This window comes from Hemitrygon akajei, chromosome 27, assembly GCF_048418815.1.
Source record: "Hemitrygon akajei chromosome 27, sHemAka1.3, whole genome shotgun sequence".
NCBI lineage: Eukaryota > Metazoa > Chordata > Chondrichthyes > Myliobatiformes > Dasyatidae > Hemitrygon > Hemitrygon akajei.
In genome coordinates, this window is record NC_133150.1 from 37,648,915 (window position 1) to 37,669,792 (window position 20,878).

Genomic DNA, 20,878 nt, shown 5'->3' on the forward strand with positions numbered 1-20,878 from the left:
CACACACACACACACACACACACACACACACACACACACACACACACACACACACACACACACACACACACACACAGTTCCTGTCAACCTGCTCATCTTCAGGCCATGCCTTTCAGGGACTTGTGCTAACTTTATTTTGAAAGTGTGTGTTCTGGTTCATAACTATGAGCTGTACATGACCATATGTGCTGTCTTTTCACCTTGGCCCCAGAGGAACAATATTTCATTTTGGTATATGGTTCAATGACAATAAACTTGAACATGAACTCGAAATAGCCTGTCAATCTCAGAGTGACTGATTGTATAGCAATTTTAGTTAAAGGGCTAGTATTTAGATTAACAGTAAGAAGAGAACTCAAAATGTAAGTGAGAAGTTGCAGGGATCAATGGAAACAGTAGTTGGGGCTTTGCATACACCAGACATTGTTGTGGTGGGCTGAATGGCCTCAGTTGTAAAAATCAAATAAACTTTAGATAACGTAAATCTGAACATGATGGGAAATCTCAGCAGGTCAGGCATAAACCACGCGGTGAATGTTGAAAAAGAGAGAACTACCATTTTCACACATCTCGCATTCATGAGGAATTATCCAAACCTAGAGCATTTGGAATTGTTTATGTAGTTGCAAGAGGCTTTGTCTGCAGGCCTCGCTTGGACAGGGATATTGGATTATTAGTAAGTAAAAGCAATACTTGTCAATATTATTGTCAGAACAAGTCACCGATAAACCATTTGTAGTCAAGGACCTGACCAACTCGGCCTTTCCAGGGAGTACTTCTATGAAAAAGAGAATGACATTTCCTGCAACTGATCAATAGGCACTTAAAGCAGATTCAACTGCTAGACCCACTGCAAAGATGTGTGGTGGTCTAGAGTTCATCACCCTATCTAAGGAACTTGTTTTGAAAGATTGTCCATAGATTTGATCTGCTCTGCTGAAAAACATTTTGAAATAGAATGGTATAAAATGTCTACCCCCCCCCCCCACTCCCACTTCGTATTATGCTTCAAGCAGAGCAGTTGAGAAGTCACAGAGGTTAACAACGTTCTCAGGAAGCAAGAGATGGAAGGAGATTCAACACAGTGAATCATCACTTGGTCAATATGCTTAAGTATAGAATATCTCTGAAACAATGTTTGTAGAACACTTGAAAAGAAGTTGAGCATGCAGTAGAGCTTCAAAATCAGAATCAGGGTTAATATCATTGGCATAAATGATTGTTAAATTAGCAGCAGCAGTACAATGCATGATAAATATAGAGAAAAACCTGGAAGTATATATGTATATTAAATATCCAAATAGTGCAAAAACAGAAATAAAAAGTAGTGAGATAGTGTTGATGGATTCATAGCTCATATAGAAATTGTGTGGCTGAGGGGAAGAAGCTGTTCCTGAGTTGCTGAGCGTGTGCTCTCAGGCTCCTCTACCTCCTTCCTGGCAGTAAGAAGGAGAAGAGGGCACGTCCTGGGTGGTGGGGGTCCTTAATGATGGATGCCGCCTTTCTAAGGCACTGCTCCTTGAAGATGTCCTGGATACTACAGAGGTCATGGGTTCAATGCTCTGTCTCTGAAGTTCACAGAAGCAGTTTACTCAAAAACATTGAACGTCAAAACTAGTGCTGGAAACCTGAAAATGCTTGAAACAACTGAAGATTGGGTAACCTCCGTGGAAAGATAAACAATTAACATTTCAGGTCAGTGGCTTCTTCATTTCAAATCTTATGTTCTATTTGACTCAAAAAAGTTCTTCTCATACTAACAGGGTTTCAAGGATGTAGTGAGTTTGTGTTCCTAGTCTCCCCTGGCAAGTCAAGGCCACACAAGTGGAGATAGAAAGCACAGTAAAGGTTTCCAGAACCTTAAAATGCCTTTGGTGGAAAGTAGTGACAAAATCTAATGTTCTTGTAGATCAAGCATTGCTCTCGCACTAATAAGAGGGAACAGTGTTTGAAGGATAAAGTAAGTTTGTGTTCCTCATCTCCCTGGTAAGTCCAGGTCACCCAAATGAAGATAGAAACCACAGTGGAGGTTTGCAGAACTAAACAACATTTGGTTGGAAGCGGTGACAAAATCTGGTGTTCTTGTCGGTCACAAGATGTCTGCTGGAGATGAAGCCAGTCTCGATGGGGAGTAGCTCGACGTGGCAGTCTGCAGAAATTGGATTCAGTGTAGAGTTGAGGGAGTGTAGCAGTAAGATGAAGAAGCAGAATTGAGTCTGAGTTCAAATCAGAGTCAAACAGTGCAAAGCGGCCTCCGAGGGAGGTTAAGAAAACTCATAAAGAGATCAGGAAGATGCCTGAAGCTTATTTCCCTGCACTGCACTTTCTCTGTAACTGTTAACACTTTATTCCACACTCTGTTTTCTTTTTACTATCTCGATGTACTTGTAAGTGGAATGATCTGTCTGGATGGAATGCAACAAGAGGTTTTCACTGTATTTTGGTACGTGTGATGATAATAAGTCAAAGCCAGAACGGAGACTTGATTTAAAATAGTTGATTATTCAGTAAAAATCCAGTTATAATTATCTGAAGCCTGCAAATTGATTTGTTACTTTGATCAAAAAGAATATGTTTGAAAATACTTTCTACTAAAGTGCAGAAGAAGCAGTGTATCTGTGTAAATTTACAGTTTATCCTGTGCATTTCTTTATGCTGATATAATGTGATTCTTTCTGTCAGGGGAGTCATGTTGCAAGGCTGTTTTGAAACAATGCTGTCTGTGGAGAGAGCTCAAAGACTCAACATACATCGATTATATATTGCGTCATACGGATAAACCTCTGCCTCTTTTGAAGTTCACATTTTGTGTATTAGTGCATTAGTGACGGTGTTACAGTCCTAAAGAAAGAGGCTATTTTTTTAAATAATGCTAAAATTAGCAGTTTGTGGGAGATTGCACGTCTGTGATTATTGCAAATATGTCTCAGTGGAAAATTTTAGGCGCAGCTCCCTGACTGTGTCCAAATGCAAGCCTAATTATTTAATCTAATGCAGCCTGAGGACGAGATAAGGGAGGTTCACTGCCTGAGGCCACGTCTGAAACTGTCGGATGCTTGCACCATTGGTCTGTTTTTAAAATGTATGAAGAGTTAATTAAAGCCACCCAAGCAGTAGCTGTGCCTATGTCCCAGCTTGAAGGAAATACTCTTGCTCTGGCTCAGCGGGGCAGCTGGGTGGTATTGGGGACAAGAGTAGGTGAACTCGAAAGATCATAACCATAGTCTATAGTGAGTTAATCTGCCTTAAGGTGTTATACACCCCTCATTATTTACAGCAGATTGGTTAGGAACCCCCTAGAAGTATCCTTGTTGGCAGAGGTCTGTAACAGGGTGGTTTGAGGAAGAAAGGGTGAGCGAACATCCTCGTTCAGCCACTGCACTGGCTTCTATCACAAGAAAAGTTTGCAAAGCCTTAAACTGAACCCAAGAAGAGACCCTCTAATTAGTACAAAATAATTGTATACAGATGAGCGTAGGTTAAGGAAATTATTTTGCCTAGCCAGGTTATGAACACCTGATTTACAGACATCCCACATACAGCCAGAGCTTGGGTGAGACTGGAACTAGAAGTCATAGGTTAAGGGTAAAAGTGAACTGTTTAAGGAGAGCATGGGGGAGGGGGACTTCTTCACTCAGAGGGTGGTGTGAGTGTGGAAAAAGCTGCCAGGGAAAGTGATGGATGTGGGTTTAATTTCAGCAATTAAGAGAAATTTGGATAGATACATCAGTGATTGCCAATGGGGGTGATTATGGAGGTATTGAGAAAATAGAAGTTATCAGGGGGCGTTCAAAATTCTTGGGGGGACTGCAGTAAGTGGCACTTTAGCTATGGTACTATAAATTATGAGATTTTAAGTGATCAGTCAAACTGGAATAGTATAAAGGTAGATTGCCGAATGCCAGCTCTATCCTGACTAGATTCCAGTCTGAATCCTTGTCAACGTAATTTTCGCTGTTGTGATCGGCTTCATCTCCACCTCGCCTTTCCTTCGCGTGCTGCTACAGTCATTCCATATGTGTCAACTCGCTGCCGTCGTCAACATCTGATAGGCATTCCAAGTTTGTGTTAATTTTTAATTTTAATTTAGCCCCATTAATGATGGATAAATACGTACGGCGTGTTCTCTGTGAGTCTGAAGGCAGTGAAGCCTTGAATTCTAATCCTGCTAAGAAACAGAAACTGCAGAAAGTGCTTCAATATAATGTTACATACCTGGAGTATGGTTTTATTCTGTTCCCATCAGATTAACAACCCCCCCCCCCCCCATGTGTCTTATTTGTAATACTGTAGTGTGTAATGAAGCCATGAAACCATTAAGATTGCAGGAGCATTTCCATAAAAGACAACCTGAAAAGGCTACTTATGGCATTACTCAGTTCCAGAAGATGAAATAAGCATTTGAAAAGCATTGCACACTCATCATTTGCCAAGAAAGCTAAAAATTACCTTGATAGTGGTCCAATTGCTTCTTATAGCATTTCCAAAATGATAGCAAAGTGTGGAAAATCTCATGCAATTGTTGAAAGATTAATAATGCCTGCTGTATCAAAAGTGCTCACAACTGTTCTCAAAGTGGATTCCAGTATTTTAAAATCAATTCCTCTGATTAATAACTTCCATGCTCATCGTATTGACAACATGAGTGAAGACACTGAGTATCAACTATTCCCAGAGCTACAAAAAACAGAATTTGGGATGTAACTGGATGAGTCAACTGTGCGAAATGATGAAGCATTGCTAATGGCATATGTACAGTTTATAAAAAATAGAAAAGTTTATGAAGAGATTCTCTTTTGTAAAAAGTTTAAAAACAAATATCAACGGAGAATCAATCTATGATAAGCTCAAAATATAGATTGAGAATAAAAGTATTTTGATCAGGGACATGATTTCTTGTGCAGCATATGGAGTACCATATATGACAGATCACCATGCTGATTTAGTGGCATTTATGAAAAAAGAAATTTCAAGTCTGTTTGCAATCCATCGTGTAATTCATCGTCAACATCTCACAGCCAAAAACCTCAGCCAGCGACCTTTTTTAAGCACGACTCTTGTAATAGCTGCTATCACCAAAATTAAAGGTTATCCATTAAATTGCAGAATATTTCACCAGTTATGCCAAGATGATGATGAGGAGTTTGAATGCTTGCTTCTTCACACTGAAGTGCGTTGGCTGTCAAAACGCTGCTGCTTAAAATGCTTCTTTGATCTTTTTGACGTTGTGGTTGAATTTTTTGCTCAAAGTCGACAAGAGCTTGTGAAACAAGATAGAACTTCTACGTGGAGATGTGGCCTACCTCGTGGACTGTATGACAAAATGAACATTCTATATATGAAACTGCAGGGTGAGAATTTCAATTTATTCCAGGCAAATAGTGCAGTGTCCATTTTTATGAGAAAATTGGAAATATATTAGTATTGGGAGAACATTTTCACAGTTTCCCTGCATGGAAAGTATGACATTATCTTTCATAGATGGTGATTTGCAAGAGTTCTTCTTACACCTGTAGTCACTGAAGAAGGATTTTCAGATTTGATTCATGGATTTGAATGATCTGGAAATTCCAGAATGGGTAATTACCCCATTTCTTTGCAAGGTGGAAGTACAGGAAGAGAGCTTGCAAGAAGGAATGATCAAAATTCAGAATGATGAAGAAGCTAAAATGCTTTTCAAAAATGTTAGCTTTTGTGGTACGCAGCTAGCTACATTGGCATATGAAGTTTCCTGGTGTTTGGAGAAGAGCCAATCAGCTCTTCATTGCATTTCTACCCTTCTACCTTGTTGAAAGAGGCTTCAATGCAGTGAACCAGATACTCACAAAAAACAGAAACTGCTTGGTCTTATGTGTGGGGACTTGAAGCTTTTGCTGTCACAACTTGAACCAGATATTTCAACTCTTGCTAAACATCATCAAGCTCAAGGATCACAGTGATATCGAAGCTGCTGTACGGCACACAGGTACGGTGAAAGCTAGGTTTGAAGACAAATGAAAATTTAAAGCAGCATCATTTTTCTCACGCAAGCATTTGGTAGACATAGTTTTACACAATGGGGATGCTGGAAAGTATATTGTGCCTAAGAGGGGTGTGGTAAGTATGAAAGTGCTTTAGGCTGAAAAAGGTTGGGAAATACTGAGGTGCATGAATGGGAGGGGTATGGTGGGCTATGGTATGGGTGCGGGTTGATGGGACTAGGCATATTAGTGGTTTGGCAAGGACTAGATGGGCTGAAGGGACTGTTTCTGTGCTGTAGTGCTCTATGACTCTAAACCAGGGGTTCCCGAACCGAGGTCCACAGACCCCTCAGTTAATGGTAGGGGTGCTTGGCATAAAAATGTTTAAGAACCCCTGCTCTAAACAAACCATTAATTTCAAAAGTACATACAAATAATATGTGTTTTTAAATGGCAGAATCAGTATCCTGTCTCTCCACTTATGGTAATTGTTCTTTCTTATGACTTTTATGTGCCTTTCATGTCCCTCATTACAATGCCGTGGAGGTGTGGTTACCATACTGAGTGTTTTTTTTTAATTGCTTATAGTAATTGGTTGATTATTGTCACATGTAGGACAGGTACACTGAACAATATGGTTTTGCCTGCCATCCATACAGATCATTTCATTACATCAGTACATTGGAGTTGTGCAAGGGAAAAGCAATAACAGACTCTGAAATGAAATGTTACCATGACAGAGAAGGGCCAGTACAGGCAGACAATAAGATACAAAGCCAGGAAAAGGTATACGGAGAGGTCAAGATTCTGGCTTATTGTACAAGAAATCGCAGACTTGGCCAAATCAATTTATAGATCTCTACGGAACCTGTTCATTAGCTGGGTTTGGTCTGCACCTTAAAAGTTAATCTCCTTGTCTTCTCATCTGGTTTTCCCTTCACCACCTTTCACCTCTCAGTCATCACCACCAACATCTGCATCATTCACTCCCCCCTATTTATTTATTTATTTGTGTATTTGTTAATTTATTAAGAGATACAGCACGGTAGCAGGCTCTCCTGGTTCATGAGCCCACTCTGCCCATTTATAGCTACCTGACCAATTAACCTACTAACCCTTAAGTTTTTGGAAAGTGGGAGGAAACGGGAGCACTTGGGAGAAACACACACAGTGCAAACTCCGACAGAGAGTGGAGGGAATTGAACCCGGGTTGCTGGCGCTGCAATCGCATTATGCTGACCGCTACTCTATCATGCCATCTCCTGTTCCTCATCTTATCACAGCATTGCCTTCACTTTTCCTACTCTACCATGCCATCTCCTGTTCTTCGTCCTATCACAGCACTTCCTTCAGTTTTTTTAATGTGCAACTTGAAACTTACTTTGTTTTTTATTTTTCCCAGTTCTAACATCGACCCGAAACATTACTTTGATTTTCTTGTGAAGGATGCTGCTCGATCTGAATCAGATAGTTTATTGTTATATACACCAGGGTGCAATGAAGTTCCCTGCTCACGTAAATCTCACAGAAAATATCGATGGCAGTAACAAAAACAGTAATAAAGACAGTGCCTAGTGGAAACAATGGAAGGGTGAAAAGATTGCTGTGCAATCTGAGGTAGAGCCAAAAAGAATAGCTGAAAGAATTAGAACTCAGGGCTTGAGAATGTGGGAAGGGGATGTGAAAGAAGCTATTAGCTCAGAGATCAGATAGCAGAGGAGGAAGAAGCTATTCTTGATTCTTGTTGTCCAGGCTTTCAAGTTCCCATGTAAGACCATAAGACCATAAAGGAGCAAACTTAGGCCTATCGGCCCATTGAGACTGCAACCCGTTTAATCTTGGCTGACTTAGTTTTCCTCTCAACCCCATTCCCCTGCCCTATTCCCGCAACCTTTGACCCCTTACTAGCCGAAGTGCTATTGACCTCTGCTTTAAATATACCCGGTAACATGGAACGACCTGCCTATCTGATATCATTCAGTGGAAGGAATGTTGTCCAGCTTTGGGACGCACAATAGAACAGAGAGTCACAAAACTGTGTGGTGCCCGTCAACAATGGCATGGAAGCTGCCCAAGTTTACCAGGGCAAATTCACACTGCCAACTCTTTGAACGCATGGCGTCCTGGCTCAGAAGTTAGTCATGCCAGCCTTCGAAGAAACCCAGCATATTCCAGAGGCACTGGCGTTGCATTAGAAAATACGTCTTCTCCCAGATGTAAGGGGGAAGCATCATTATCTTACAGAATAAAAACCTTTCTTGACCAACTTTTGTTTAATATCTTTTCCAACATTCCTATTGGATGAGCAAATAGGAAATCAGTCCTCTGCCTTTGGCGCAGCCATAAACTTCACGGATTCTTCACAGTGTGGCCGGTCCTGGAATTGGAGGACTGTCTGTGTGTGTGGGTGGCAGGGTGGAACAGGGCTTGTTTTGTTGTTACTTAGTGCCTGTTATGCTGCTGGCATTTAGGGCAGCAATGAAGGTCTGCCTGTCCTTGGCCACTCAGTTATAGAAGGGTTCTTCATTGCTGTTTCCGTAACAGTTTTCTTTGGCCAGTCAGGGCTGCTAGCCCTGTGCTGAACCCCTGAACCTGGAGGATTGGTGGACCACTCTTAGTCTGGCCTCCAGCCTTTGACCTGCTTGGCATGGGTGACCCTACCAAGAGCCAAAGCCCTGACTCCAGCCAGCATAGCTCTCTGGGTCATTGAGGCACACAAGCCTCCAAACCATAACAAGGTTGTGGTCCTCCGGGAGGTTTTTGTTGTTAACACACACAAAATGCTGGAGGAGCTCAGTAGTTCTCGGTGAGTCTCGATGAACGGTCTCAGCCTGAAAAGTTGACTCTGCTGTCTGACCCTCTGGCATTTTGTGCATGTTACTCTGGATTTCCAGCTTCTGCAGAATCTTTTGTATTTTTGTTTTATTACTTGTTGTATTCTGTGTTGTACTATCGAGCATTGGGCATATGCTATGCCGGCTCAGAATGCATGGCCACGCTTGCGAGCTGCCCCCAGCCCACTCTGAGCTTGTGTTGGCTGTTAACACAAGTAACCTATTTCACTGTATGCTTTGATAGATAAGCAGACCTGAAGCTGGAGTGCTAATTCTTCCCGACCGTCAGCTGGAAAGGGAGTCGAGAGCACAGCAGCCGAGGCTTTTTGCGGTAATAATCCTGGTTTATAGTAGATCATGTGACAACCCCTCCACCCCTCCCGGAATACCTTGGGATTCCACAGCCACTGAGCATGCTCAGAGAGTGTGCCCTGTGCAATGCTGCTTCTGCAGCATCCACCTACCAGCCCTTCCCGCGGGGTGGGAGCACCGTTTCCTGGGAAGCGACAGAGCATCACTGGAGGGGGTATGGTGGGCTTTCCCGTGTTGTCAGGGAAGAAGGATGCAGGAGGGAGTTAAAAGCCCTCCTGAAGCAAACCACCAAAGTGTCCACGAGCAGGTGCCCGGTAAGTCTTAGCGCTCACTGAAGGAGCCTTTTAACAAAGGTCTTCCCGGCTGGATTTGTTTATTTGTGGGAATGCCTATTCATTGCATTAATTAGTCATGATGCCTCGTTCCTTGTCGTAAATGAATCAATTCTGGTCCTTGTTTACGGGATGGGTTCCTGCCGTGTTTCCTGCCGGGTATCCATGGCAACCAATTAGTATTTGTCTCTTTCTGAGCTCTTGATGTAAAGAAGCCGAAGAAGCTGGTTATTAGACTTTGCAAAATACTAATCGGATTTGAGAGGGTATTGACTGTGGTAATAGAGAGGCTGGAATGTGCAGAAGGGGCCAAAGACTGGGCTGGAGAGGGGAGAGTGCTGACAGCTGACTGCGTTCATAGCTAGGCTGATTACAGCTGTCCTTGGTGATGGGGAGAGGAAACAGCGAAGCTGATGATTTGTAGAGTCGTTCAGGAGATTAAATGTCTCTCTGTGTCTTGCTTGCTTTCTTTCAGTCACTCACTCCCTCCCTCCCACCCATACTCTCCCTCTCTCCCACCCATACTCTCCCTCTCTCCCCTCCCTCCCTCTCTCCCCTCCCTCCCTCTCTCCCCTCCCTCCCTCTCTCCCCTCCCTCTCTCTCTCCCCTCCCTCTCTCTCTCCCCTCCCTCTCTCTCTCCCCTCCCTCTCTCTCCCCTCCCTCTCTCTCCCCTCACTCTCCCTCCCATACTCACTCTCTCCCCCTCCCATACTCACTCTCTCCCCCTCCCATACTCACTCTCTCCCCCTCCCATACTCACTCTCTCCCCCTCCCATACTCACTCTCTCCCCCTCCCATACTCACTCTCTCCCCCCTCCCATACTCACTCTCTCCCCCTCCCATACTCACTCTCTCCCCCTCCCATACTCACTCTCTCCCCCTCCCATACTCACTCTCCCTGTCCCCATACTCTCCCTCTCTCCCTCCCTCTCTCCCATACTCTCCCTCTTTCTTTCTCTCTCCTCATTCTCTCTCTTTCTGTCTCTCTTCCTCTCATTATATCTCCCTCTCATTCTGTCTCTCTTCCTCTCATTATATCTCCCTCTCATTCTGTCTCCCACTTTCTGTCTCTCTCTGTCTCCCCCCTCACCCATTCTCTCATTCTCTGCATTGTTTAGTCTAGCATATCCTTTGACTTTTGTTCTCTCTCTTGCTCTTTTTATTTCTCTTCCCTTCCCATCCGACACCATTTTCCTCTGCTTCTGTCTCCGTTTCTCTCTCTCCCTCTCCATTCCCACTCCTCTCCCTCCCCCCCACTCTCCCTCCCTCCCTCTACTCTCACTCTCCCTCAATGTTCTGGACTATAAAGGCTGGAGAGAGTAGAATGGCCAAGGGTATTATCGAGGATAAGCCCTTACCTAGCCTACTTCTGTTACTGAAGATGTAATAGCACCATTCATGTTCCTCATGCCCCTCAGGAAGGGGCAGTGACACCCTCCTTATGTCTCACTGTTGCCATTACAACACACACAAAATGCTGCAGGAACTCAGCAAGTCAGGCAGCGTCCACGGGGAGGAATAAACAGTTTTGGACCAAGACTCTTCATTGGTTGTCCTCAGAGAACTCTTAATGCTAATATGAGGGGGGACATAATTTTAAGGATATTGGAGGTAGGGGGATGTCAGATGTAGTTCTTTTTTTACACAGTAAGTGACGGGGTGGAGATGGAAGCAGATAAATTAGGGACATTTAAGAGACTTAGGCATGAGGGTGATAGAAAAATGGAAAGTTATGTGGAAAGGAAGCATTAGATCTTGGAGCAGGCACAAAATTGTGGGCTGAAGGGCCTAAACTGTTCTATGCTCCTGTCACTTCCTCTCACCTATTGCTTCTCCATCTATTCTTTTTGCCTCTTTTTCCTTCCTCCATCCCCTCCACAAACCAGTTGGTCAGGTACTTAGATTAGAATGCTATGGGACTAACTTGGATGGGAATCTTGGTTGGTATGGACTGGATGGGCCAAAGGGCCTGTTTTTGTGCTACATTACTCCATGCCTGTATGAAACCAGGGGCTGTTAGAGAAAAGCGGAAGACTGGAGCGAATTGTGCCTGTTCCCTGCCTGCGTAACGCTCGCTGCTGATATAGGGCTGTTTAATATTAATGCGATGTCGCTGGAGTACTGCTCTGATGTATAGTCCCTTTAATCATGTGCCTGTTTGCAGTGCAGTCGTGTTCCCTTTGCCAGAACAGTTAATATTGCATTAGGGTACCAGCTGCATGAATAGCAGACGCGGCTGTGTCCTGCAATCGACACCATGAGGCCGATCTCCCCTTGTGGCACTGTCTTCCTCTATTACAATGCGCTGCCGAGCTCCCAGACGCTGACTGATGATTTAAGCCCCTTCCACTTGCACCCAGCACTGATGGCCAGGTTTGATTATTATTCACTGTGATGAGGAGCACAGTGCATTGTGCCTTTGTATGATCTGACAGATTTCTCCCTGTTGGTAATGGAATTGAATTTCACTGCTTCAATCACTGCTGGTCAGGGTTCCTGTTAACCCTTTAATGTTTCTTTTGTACTTTTTATACTTTATAGTTGAATTAAAGCAAAACTTAAAATCGTAGTTTTTTTTTACTGACATAATAAACTCCTGTATTTTTCAGTTTGGTGGTTCGTTCCCACTTACTGGCAGTAGGTGGTATAGCAGTTACATATATCTTTTCATTTTTAGCACATTATACACTTGTTATAATTGTTTTAATTATGTAGCCTATTAACTGGATTATTTCCATCTGAAGAATTTCTGTTATCTTGAGTATAAAGGCGGTAAATTTTTCAAAGCCGCTATCTTCTTCGCCTTCTTTTTCTTTTATTGAATCACTGCTTTTCTTCCCAGCTCTGTATCTTTGTTTAAACTTTCAAATAAACAATCTTGAAAATCAAAGTTCCTCACTCATTCTTGAACTCAAACAGGGGATTGACAATAACAGAGATCTGACAATGTGTATAATCAGGTTTATTATCACCATCTTATATGGTGTCAAATCTGTCGTTAAGTGCAGAGACATAAAGTTAATATAAATTACAAAATAAGTAGAGAGTACAAATGAAAAAGAATAACAAGGTGGTGTTCATGGCTTCATGGGCAGCTCTGAAGTCTGACGGTGGAGAGGAAGCGACTGCTTCTAAGCCGTTGTGTGTGGGTCTTCAGGCTCCAATCGTCATAGAGGGATCAGAAGTGGAGAGAGTGAACAATTCCAAGTTCCCGGGTGTCAAGATCTCTGGGAATCTAACCTGGTCCCAACATATCGATGCAGTTATAAAGAAGGCAAGAGAGTGGCTGTACTTTATTAGGAGTTTGAGGAGATTTGGTTTGTCACCTAAAACTCTCGAAAACCTCTGCAGATGTACCGTGGAGAGCATTCTGACAGGCTGCATCACTGTCCGGTGTAGGGGAGGGGGGATACTGCACAGGACCGAAAGAAGCTACAGAAAGTTGTAAAATTAGCTCCATCTTGGGTACTAGCCTCTGTAGTATCTAAAACATCTTCAAGAAGCAGTGCCTCAGAAAGCTGGCATACATCACTGAGAACTCTCATCACCCAGTATATGCCCTCTCTTCTCATTGTTACTGTCAGGAAGGAGGTACAGAAGCCTGAAGGCACACACTCAGTGATTCAGGAACAGCTTCTTTCCCCCTGCCATCTGATTTCTAAATGGACATTGAACCCATGAATGCTATCTAACTTTTTTCCTGTTTCTGCATTATTTAAAATTTAACTATTGAATGTACCTATATACTTAATGTAATTAATTAATTAGTTCTTCTTTCTTCTATATGGATTATATATTGCATTGTACTGTTTCACGACATATGCCACTGATATTAAACCTGGTTGTGAGATTGTGCCTTCTGGTCCTAGATTCCCCCGCTGTAGGAAATACCCTCTGCATGTCCACTTTGTCTAAGTCTTTCAATATTCAATAGGTTTTGATAACTTTTACAGTATTCTTAAATGTTCAGGTTAAAAAAACCCAGCCCCTGACCCAAATAAAGTCCCAGCTCCACACACGGTCCCAGCTCCAGGCTCAGTCCCACCTTCTATATTATCATTATACCCCTGCCACAAGTTAAACACATTTCATGATATATGCCGGTGATAGTAAACCTGATTCTGATCCTATGCCTCCTTTCTGACAGTGGTAACAAGAAGACAGCTTGTCTCGGAGGGCGAAATCCTTAATATCACCTTCTTACGGCACCGCTGGTAGGAGTTGTTCTCAGTGGCGGGGAGGGTTGTGCGCTTGATGGAGCTGGCTGAGTCTAAAACCCTCTGCAAGCCCACTGCGATCCTGCATTCGGTAGCGTAGCTGTTAGCATAATGTTACCACAGCGCCAGTAACTTGGGTTCAATTCCGCCGCTCTCTGTAAGGAGTTTGTACGTTCTCTCCATGACTGCATGTGTTTCTTCCGGGTGCTCTGCTTTCTTCCCACGTTCCAAAGATGTATGGATTGATAGGATAATTGGTTGCTTAGGTCATGTGGGCTCATGGTCCTCCGTGCTGTATTTGTATATAAAAATAAATCATTCTCCTTGGCCCAACACATTGATGCAATCATTAGGAGTGTTGGAAGATTTAGTATGTCACCAAACACTCTTGCAGATTTCTGTAGATGTACAGTGGAGAGTATTCTGACTGGTTCTATCACTGCCTGGTACAGAGCCTCCAATGCACAGGTTCCTTCGGGTCATGACAACGGGCCAGAAGCTGTTCCAATCTGAACAGAGTTGAAGTGGAGAAATGATCAGTGTCATGTGGTTGGTACGTGTGAAAGAACTGTTCATGCCAGCGTATTCAGAATGTAGCAAGTCCTTGAGGGAACAGGACATTCCCAGCTATAGATAACGTGTTAGTCATCTGGGGTGGTGAGTAATGGGTTGCACTGGTATCTCAGAACCTTTGATTGGAGATCATGAACTAATGATGAACATGAACTGGAGATCATGGTCGAGGACGGGTACATGATAAAGTGCGAGAGTAGCCTTTGATGGGCAAGTCGCCTCTGTGGTGCGGAAGGTGGCCTTTCAGCCCATCATGTTGAATTCTGATTCTGCAAGGCTATTTCAACTAATTTTGCTTCCCTGTCTTCTCCCTGTGGCCCACTTTTTTTCTTATCACCTCTCCAATCAGATCCCATCTTCAGCCTTTTACCTTTTTCACCTATCACTTCCCTGTTTCTCACTCATCTCCACCCCCCCCCCCCATTTCCCCCACCTACCTTCCTGTATGTATGGTGACATGTACGGTATCTACTTCGATAATAAATTTACTTTGGACTTCTTATTCCTCCCACTAAAGTACAGCCTCTGTCAATGTTCCCTTTTCACCAGTAAGACTATATCCTCATCAATTCTATTATTCTCTATAATAATAGAATTTGACGTGAGGTCAGTCACATTGGAGCTAAGAAAGATGAGCTGGAATGGTTCATGATAAGGATACAAAAATTAATTAAAGGACCTACTAAAATCTTGGCCTTTATTCAAAAGGATTGGAATTAATCCTTCAGTTATTTAGACCCTTAGTCTGATGCATCTAGAGTACTGTGTTCGGAGAATGGTAGTAACCTGGTTACAGTATATTACTGGGGCCTGTTCAGTAGGAAATTTTATATCCAGTTATTTATTAGTAAAAGTAAATGCTGCCACAAGTAATTGTATTTGTTGTATATTGCAAAGATAAGTTATAAACCACTCATGTTCTTTGGGAAATGATAATAATTGGTCAGGGATTAACTTATTCCCAATATATATTTACATGTACAGATTAATCACTGGTTTTCCAGCACCCTCAGTTCTTTAGCCTTGCTGGATTAATGTTTTTGCCGGATTAAAGGAGGTCGCACATTAATAATGGCAAAAATGGACTGTAAAAGCTTAAAAAGAGCATTAATTATACAAAAAATAAATGTAAATTTATTAAATCCTATGCTTACAAAGAATGTTGCTTCCTGGTTATCTTTTTAAACATTTCATCCAGGCAAAGTTGTTTCATGTGTTTGATCTCTCCCTGTGCAATTCTTCTTGCATCAAATAAAAATTCATTAGCTCTTGTCCCGTCACAAAGGTACGTTTTTCTAGCCATTTGATGAACTCACCCAATAACTCAAGTAACTTGTCAATAGTAAATCTTTCACTTTCATTGTCACTGCCATCTTCATCACTTGCAGCGTTTTCATCAGCGTTCGGAACACTATCACTTCCGAGTCCGTGAGGAGCTTCGCAAATCTGTCCGCGTACTTCGTGGTTTGCAGACCGTTTTTCTCTACGCACTTTGTGCGTGGAAATTCCATAGCGATTCTTAAACCTTTGAAGCCATCCTTCGCTCCAGTTGCACGCATGTTCTAATTTAAGCTCTTTATGGAACAACTTAGCCTGGTTCATTACCATACTGCCCAACAAATTGACTCCATCATTTTGAGACTGGCGAAAACATTCAATCATCACCCAATCCATGCACAGTACTCCTACCAATGTTCATAGTTTTTCTAATGCTCATTTATTTTAGCAAATCACTGTTTGCATAGAATTGCAAAGTTTCTTTCCTTTGGTGCTTTATATCATACACAGTTGATGAGCCAACACCATGTAAGTCATACAGCTTACCCACAGAAACACCTTGGTCCAGTTTTTTCAACTTTTCAACCTTGATGTAGACTGGTGTTTACGTTTCACACCACCAATGGTACTTGCACTTATCTTAGAAGCCATAGCTAGGGTTAAATTTACGTAAAATAAGCAAAAGTAAGCACAAAATATTGGGACTACCACCAACAATTGCAATGCAAACAATAAAAATAGCGGGCTTTTGTCACAATTGAGTCTCGCCACAGATGGGGCTGCGTGCGCTACGCACAGTGCCATCTGGTGGCCGCCCAGTAAACTACGTCTCGTAATTTCATCTGTTAAAACCATCAGTTTCTAGAAAATCGATGGTCAGCCTGCATTAGGAATTTGCTGTGGTGTATTGGTCAGGGAGCAACATGCAATGAAAAGATTACATCAACAATTATAAAGAATTACATAAAAATAAAGCATGATATATAAACCAAACAGCCTAAAAATTAGAGGTTAAAGGAATGTGGAATTTATGGAATTTTTTTTGTTTCTCTCTCTACACCTTGTGGCACATCGAGTGGCAACTTTGCTGTTTCTATGCCATTTGTTTTTTTTAATGAAGCTGAGTTGCTAGCTCGACACTCAACCCTGCACAGATGGAAAGCGTGCAAAGAGCTGGCCGGATTTGAACCTCGACCACTCACCTCAAAGTCTGGTGTGGATGCCATTACACCACCAGCTGGCTAGTGGAATAAAAATAAGCATGCATAAATAAATACCAGCATGCATTTACATAGTAAGCAGCATTATACAAAGTAGTTTTATGTGTCTATAGTGCAGTGCAGTTACTTGTGTAATAGATAGGGGGTGGGGAGGCTAACTAGAGCGGTTGATCAGTTTAACTGCCTGGGGAAAAAAGTTTAATGATGGTGTGAAGTTTTTATTTTAATAGCCCTATAACGCATTCCAGAAGGGAGCTTTCAGAAGAGTTTGCAAGGTTGATAGTGTCAGTTATGATATTTCCTGTCGGCCTTTTTGACCCGGAGACATACATGAGAACTGGGACGAAGGCGATCCAATTGAATATCATGTCAGAGTCTATTCCCTAGTTCTGGTTTAGGTGCAATATGTACCCGGGCGTTCCAGTACACCCGGACGCAGCGCACTTTGTGAGCTTAGTTGTTCTGCTCGTGCTGTCACTGGGGCGCCTGTAGTCAGGTTGTTATTTGTCAGCTAAAGGTTACTCGGACAGCCAAATCACTGCAGGGAAGCCCATGGAGCAGCAGGATGTCTAATTACATTGCTTCTGTTTCCTCATTGTGAAAAGCGTCGATGGGCATTGATGCAGTGCTGAGCATCCAACGCTTTATCTGATCCCTGTAGCTCAGGACATAAAGCAGGATGTAATGCACGAGTGCACACCACATGCAGCCATTCTATAAAGTGGTGTAACGGGGAGAATTTTAATCTCCTGGTTTGTGAAGGTGGATTTTCTCAAGGATAGCCCCCAATAGAAGAATGAGGAGTTCTTATTGAAAGACCCAGATAGGAGTGGATGTGGAGAGGATGTTTCCCATCATAAGAGCACAAGAAATAGGAGCAGGAGTAGGCCATTTGGCCCGTCGAGCCATTCAATAATATCATGGCTGATCTGGCCATGGACTCATCTCCACCCACCTGCTTTTCCCCCATAACCCTTAATTCTCCTACTATGCAAAAATCTATCCAACCTTGTCTTAAATATATTTACTGAGGCAGCCTCCGCTGCTTCATTGGGCAGAGAATTCCACAGGTTCACCACTCTCTGGGGAAAAGCTGTTCCTCTTCATCTCCGTCCTAAATCTACTCCCCTGAATCTTGAGGTTATGTCCCCTAGTTCTATTCGTGGGAGAGTCTTGGACAAGATGGTGCTGCCTCAGAATGGAGTGATGCCCCATTAGAACAGAGAGAAGAAGGTATTCTTTTAGCCGGTAGGTGATGAATCGGGGGAATTCATTGCCACAGACAGCTGTGGAGGCCAAGACATTGGGTATATTTAAAGTGGTTAGTAATTCTTGATTAGTACAGGTGTCAAAGGTTACAGGGAGAAAGCAGGAGAATGGGGTTGAGAAGAAGGATGATGAATCAGCCATGATGGTATGGCAGAACAGCCTCAATGGGCTGAGTGGCCTATTTCTACTCCTATGATTGTACAGTCTTATAGTTTTGCTAATTGTATCGGTCTCTCAGCAGGCAGTGAGTCAATTTTGGTGCTTGGCTAAAGATTTGAAGATGAAGATTAACTTTATTTGTCACTTGTACATTGAAGCATACAGTGAGATGCATGGTTTGTGTCAAATGAAGTCAGAGTGGATTGTGCTGGGGGCAACCCCCAAGTGTTTCACTCTTCTGGCTCCAGTATAGCAAGCCCACAGCTCACTAACCCAAACCCACGTCTTTGGAATGTGAGAGGAAACCCACATGGTTATAAGGAGAACGTACGAACTCCTTACAGATAGCGGTGGGAATTGAACCTGGATCGGCGATCACTTGCGCAGTAATGGCATTATGCTGACCGCTGTGCTACTGTTCCATCCTATTAACCGGAGGGTCAGCGGATTGCAGGTTGGGAACCCCTGTCGTGGATGAACCCCGGTGAAAGGTTTTTGGCCTGACAAATTAATTCCACTTCTCTGTCAGCATACGCTGCCTGACTTGTTGAGTATTTCCATTTCGATCCCCGTCTGAACCTTATGACTGTGTCCCTTCCCAGTTAAGGTAGTGTTGCAGGTGTTAGGGGTTGGAGTTATGGTTGGCCGTGTGCAGAGAGTTGGCTACCAATTGACCAATGCTGGACTATACACTCAGAGGTCACTTTATCTGGCACCTCTGGTTCCTAATAAAGTGGCCACTCTGTATCTTCATGGCTTTCTGCTGCTGCTGTTTATATTTATTGTGCTTTTTATGCTAATTCTGTTCTTTGTGCTGCATTGGATCCAGAGTGACAATGGTTTTGTTCTCTTTTACTTTCATGTACTAAAGAATGACAGTCTTCAATCTTAAATATTTGAACCATTTTGTGAACAGGTATAAAACTTGTAATCAGAGCTGCTGGAGATAACTGAGTCTTGTCCGTAGAGAGATGTGTCCTGATATTGACAGTTCCTCCCCCTGCACCCACCTCGCCACAGATGCTGCTTGATCTGCTGATTTCTTTCGGCCAGTAGTTTGTTGCTGCAGAGATGTGGTTTCAAAGTAGTCAAGGCTGGAAACTGCGAGTTCTGGAACTCAGCGGGTCAGACAGCATCTGCGGAGAGCAATAAACAGTTGATACTTCGGCCCGGGACCCTTCATCAGGACTGGAAAGGAAGGGACCAGATTCTTCTTAACCTACTGCATGAGAGTTGTAGACTGAGCCCATTTCATGGGCACAACACACCCACAATAGTGGACATCAGAGGATATGCTTCAAGAAAGTGACGTCCATTATTAAGGACCCTCACCATCTAGGTCTTGCCCTCTTATTCTCACCACCATTGGGGAGGAGGTACAGGAGCCTGAAGACCCACACCCAGTGTTTTGGGAGCAGCTTCTCCTCTGCCATCCGAACTGTCCATGAACAATACCTCACTATTCCTTTTTTTTTGCACTGTTTATTTTTGCTTTGAGCTTATAGTAGTTTTTATGTCTTGTGCTGTGCTGTTGCCACAAGACAACACATTTCAAGACATTTGTCAGTGGTAATAAACCTGGTTCTAATCTGAAAGGAGGCTCCTCCAGCAATGGGATACATCAGCTCAAATGCCAGCCTTGTGTTTATGCTCAGATCTCTGGAATGAGAGTCGGGGCTCTTGCCGCTGATTCGTGTTGGTGCAGTTGAAACACCCACAGATGGTGTTCCTCAGGGCAGCGGGTGGAAGGGAGCTTTACTGGCCGTCTTCTTTGTCCTTCCACCAAGGCATCCACTCCTTCGCATTCTCTGTTGGAATTTTTGTTGATCTCCGAAATCCAAACAGAGCAGGTCTCTCTCTGTCCTTTTGCTGCCACGCAGACCTTTTTAAATTCAGTAAGTACGTCTCGGTAAAGTGGGAAAGCAGACCTTGCCAAACTTCTCACAATGGTGAGCAAGTTCAAGCAGGGTTGGCATGTTCCCACTGCTGGCTGTAGAGAACTGGGTCTGGGGACAGGATCTGAATTCCCAGCAGAGGACACAATAATTCCTTTGCAAAGTTGTTCTGGGAAATTGAGCACACTGGCAAGCGGGTGTTTTGTTGCCCACTTCTCTTTGCCCCTCGAGTCACAGAGACCCTTGTATCCCAATGCTGGGCGGCACCTGACTCTTTAACCTGTCTGTCCATGTCAATGTGTGTGCAAGTAATTTAGTTTACCTGTCTTCGTTGTGACTTGGCTGACAGCAGCGCTTGTTTCCAAACCCCAGTACTCCGGCCTGATGCTCCAGTGCACTGCTGACGGGGTGCAGCACTATTGAAGATGCATTTTTCTCATAGGAGGCATTAAAATGATGGGCAGATATAAAAGAAAGCTTAATATAGAGCATAGTGCTGTGCTGTACAGGCCCTTCAGTCCACAAGGTTGTGCCAACTGCTTGATCTACTGTAAGATCAATCTAACTCTTCTGTGTGACAGTCTTCCATTTTTCTTTCTCTTCCCCTCTCCCTCTCTCTCCACTCCTTCCCTTTTCTCCCCTTCTCCCTCTGGTCTGTCTGTCCCTCTCCCCATCTCCCCCTCTCTTCCTTCCCTGCCTCTCTCTACCCGTCCCTCCCTCTTTCTCCTGTCACACTCTCTTCCTCTCCTCACTCCCTCCCTGCTCTCCCCACTTCTTTCCATCTCTCCCCCCTTCTGCCTCTTGCTGCCACCTCTTTCCTTCTCCCCTT

At 43.4% G+C, this 20,878-nt stretch overlaps 1 protein-coding gene across 16 annotated transcripts in view; it reads left to right on the top strand.

Annotated features, from left to right (window-relative positions):
* The window catches only part of plekha6 (pleckstrin homology domain containing, family A member 6), a 338,544-nt gene that overhangs the window by 50,220 nt on the left and 267,446 nt on the right, over nt 1-20,878 (top strand). Inside the window, exon 1 of one of the 16 annotated variants that reach the window (XM_073030677.1) lies at nt 9,203-9,420. The exons of the other annotated variants lie outside the window; for them this stretch is intronic. The gene's annotated coding sequence lies outside the window, so the exon portion shown is untranslated. Of the gene's footprint in view, nt 1-9,202; nt 9,421-20,878 lie in introns of those variants that run through there. 16 annotated transcript variants of the gene reach the window in all.